Consider the following 3,981-nt stretch of genomic DNA (forward strand, 5'->3'; position numbering starts at 1 on the left):
CAAATACATACACACACATATATATGTATGTATGTGTGTCGTGTTTTTGAGTTCGTGTGCTTACGTTCCTGTAACTTAACGGTTCGGCAAAAGGTTCCGATAGAACAAGTACTGGGCTTACAAAGTACAAGTCCTTAGGTCGATTTCTTTGATGAAAACCCTTTAAGGTGATGCTCCAGCATGGCTAAAGTCAAATGACTGAAGAAGGTAAAGGAATAAAAGAACATACTTGTACGTATGCTTTTCATTATATATATATATATATATATTTTTAATTGTTTTTCAGTGCAAATATTTTTTTAACTTTTTATTATAATCTATAGTTTGTAGTCCTGTCTCTGTCTATTTGTCTGTCTATATTAGGTTGTCAAGAAAGTTCTTGCGGTTTTTAACCGTTAAATTCAGATGCACATATCTCGGCTCAAACAAAACTTTATTAATTGAAGTAAACACCATCAGAATCAACACACTTTTGCCAACGCGAAACAAGTTTATTTATGCCAGCAGCATAAAAATCCTGCGTTCTGGTGGCGATGAAGTCGTTGAAGCCGTGTTTGGCATCGTCTTGGTTTTTGAAGCATTTTTTATGCAGGAAGTTGTCAAGATGCTTGAAAAAGTGGTAGTCGGTAGGTGAGCGGTCTGGTGAGTATGGCGGATGAGGCAGAGTTCTGTAGCCCAATTCGTTCAACTTCTGCAGGGTCAGTTGTGCGACGTGCGGCCGAGCGTTGTCCTGGAGAAGAACTGGTCCCTTTCTATTGACCAATGCTGGCTGTTGTCGGAGTTTCTTATGCATTTCATCAATTTCCTGACAGTGCTGTGGAGCTTCGTCGGTGTCCAAGCATTATGCTGAGTGTCGCCGGTTGTCGTAAAGAATCCACTTTTCATCGCAAGTCACAATCCGGTCGAGAAACGGGTCGTTCTTGTTGCGTAAAAGAAGGGAAGACGACACTTCAGAACGGCGTTTTTCTTTTTTTTGGTTGTCGTTCGATTCGTGCGGCACACATTTCTCAAATATTTTTGTTTTTCCAATCTCTTTCAAATGGTTGGAAATTGTCGTACACGTTACGTCTAATTCAGAAGCAAGCCCTCGAACAGTTGTGCATGGATTGGCTTCGACTAAGGCTCTTCGTTGATTGTTGTCAACATCCGAAGGCCGACCACTACGCTTATCCTCTTCAAGACCCTCGTCACCGCTACGAAATTTCTTGAACCACCATTGGCCTGTACGTTCATTAGTGGTTCCTGGGCCAAACGCATCGTTGATATCGCGAGCTATTTCAACAGCTTTTCGGCCTAGCTTGAACTGGAATAAGAAAATTATGTGCGAATTTGCTTTTTGTACATGTTGTATTCAACGTTCCGGAAAAAAATTGTCTAATCATTCAAAAAGAAAAAGGGTAACCCGATTAGATAGAGCGAAAAATGGGCTTTAGAATGATATATAAAGTCTAAGTAATTTAACGAAAATGAATTTGAAAATACATCATTTAAATCTCAAATTAAAAATTCCGCAAGAGCTTTCTTGACAACCAAATGTGTGTGTATGTGTGTGTGTGTGTGTGTGTGTCTTTATGCATTATATATATTTTAAAAACAGCGTCCTTGTTTTTAAACTATATATATCGCAGAAACGGAGTCTGACAGATTGCTTTAAGATACGAAATTTTATAAATACACACACACGCACACACACACACACACACACACACACACACACACACACACACACACACACACACACACACACGCACACACGCACGCGCGCACACACACACACACGCACACACGCACACACACACACACATACGCACACACACACACACCACACACACACACACACACACACACTCACAGATAATCAGACAGACACACAGAGACATACATACACACACACTGGTGAATTTGAGTCAGAATTGGCCCAGGCCATAACTACGTAATTATGTATGTTTCACATTCTCTGTAGAACTGCTTCCAGTATTTCACTGTCTATTTCCTGTTGCTTTCGCTGAACATGCCTTCAGTAGTCCTGCTACAGTTTTTTAAGCCATACAGTTCATTTGTTGAATTAATCATGTTTCCCATACAATTCTCCAGTTTTTATGGGGGTGTCTTTTACAAAGATTGAGCCTTTCGCATTGAAGCAGCGATAAACTGGCAAAGAATATTTTTAGCATTTACTGTTGTTATGGGAGTTTAATTCTCAAAAAGGGGAGATGTTATGGGAGAATCTTGTACACCCTCACGTGACTGAAAGTAGACCAACGGATTTCAATAAGGAAGTGTGTGAACTGTCAGGGCCAATTGACAGTTGTTGGTCGACCATGTTTAAGGTGTTGAGCTGGCAGAAACGTTAGCACGCCGTCGAAATTCTTAGCGGTATTTCGTCAGTCTTTACGTTCTGAGTTCAAATTCCGTCGAGGTCGACTTTGCCTTTCATCCTTTCAGGGTCGATTAAATAAGTACCAGTTACGCACTGAGGTCGATGTAATCGACTTAATCCGTTTGTCTGTCCTTGTTTGTCCTCTCTGTGTTTAGCCCCTTGTGGGTAGTAAAGAAAAAGGTATTTCGACTGTTTGATGGCGGCGAGCTGGCAGAAACTTTAGCACGCCGGGCGAAATGCTTAGCAGTATTTCGTCTGCCGCTACGTTCTGAGTTCAAATTCCGCCGAGGTCGACTTTGCCTTTCATCCTTTTGGGGTCGATTAAATAAGTACCAGTTACACACTGGTATCGATATAATCGATTCAATCCGTTTGTTGTCCTTGTTCGTCCCCTCTGTGTATAGCTCCTAGTGGGTAGTAAAGAAATACATATTGGTTACTGTGTTAGTGCGACGTGTCTGGGTTTAATATCGTACCTACGTTCGAGTGGTACGGAACGCATTCTGTGTGAACATAATAACTCTGCGATAGGTTATTCTACATAACCACATCAAAATATTTATTTGGTTAATATTTTATACCCGACGTGTACACCACCCGTCATAACAACCGTTTATATATTGTAGATTTAGATTTTGGTTTTTCAGCTGTTGCTCGGTGTTGTTGTTTCAGCTGATGCAATTTGGAGTTTAGATTTTTAAATCCTGTATCACCAAATCACCTCTCTCATTTTGGGTTTTTTTTATTATTATTATTTTCTGAGATCTTCCTCATGTCGTGTGAAGTTGTTTTCTGTGTTATATTTCTATTTCTTTACTATACACAAGGGGCTAAACACAGATAGGACAAACAAGGACAGACAAACGGATTAAGTCGATTATATCGACCCCAGTGCGTAACTGGTATTTATTTAATCGACCCCGAAAGGATGAAAGGCAAAGTCGACCTCGGCGGAATTTGAACTCAGAACGTAACGACAGACGAAATACCTATTTCTTTATTACCCACAAGGGGCTAAACACAGAGGGGACAAACAAGGATAGACAAAGGGATTAAGTCGATTATATCGACCCCAGTGCGTAACTGGTACTTATTTAATCGACCCCGAAAGGATGAAAGGCAAAGTCGACTTCGGCGGAATTTGAACTCAGAACGTAACGACAGACGAAATACCTATTTCTTTATTACCCACAAGGGGCTAAACACAGAGGGGACAAACAAGGATAGACAAAGGGATTAAGTCGATTACATCGACCTCAGCGCGTAACTGGTACTTAATTTATCGACCCCGAAAGGATGAAAGGCAAAGTCGACTTCGGCGGAATTTGAACTCAGAACATAACGGCAGACGAAATACCGCTACGCATTTCGCCCGGCGTGCTAACGTTTCTGCCAGCTCGCCGCCTTTTTCTGTTTTATATTTCATAATTACAGCGATCTGTGAGATATTCTTTCGTAGGAATACAATTTTATATTTTAAACTACCATGCTGGTTCAGGCTTTAAACTGCTGTAATCTCAATTGCGTGGCTTCAGTTCTCTGGCGATGCGCTAGTAATGTAATAGCTAAGACATACATCAAAAGGTTAATGGTTTTGTAGA

This window comes from Octopus sinensis, linkage group LG18 (assembly GCF_006345805.1).
Source record: "Octopus sinensis linkage group LG18, ASM634580v1, whole genome shotgun sequence".
Lineage (NCBI taxonomy): Eukaryota > Metazoa > Mollusca > Cephalopoda > Octopoda > Octopodidae > Octopus > Octopus sinensis.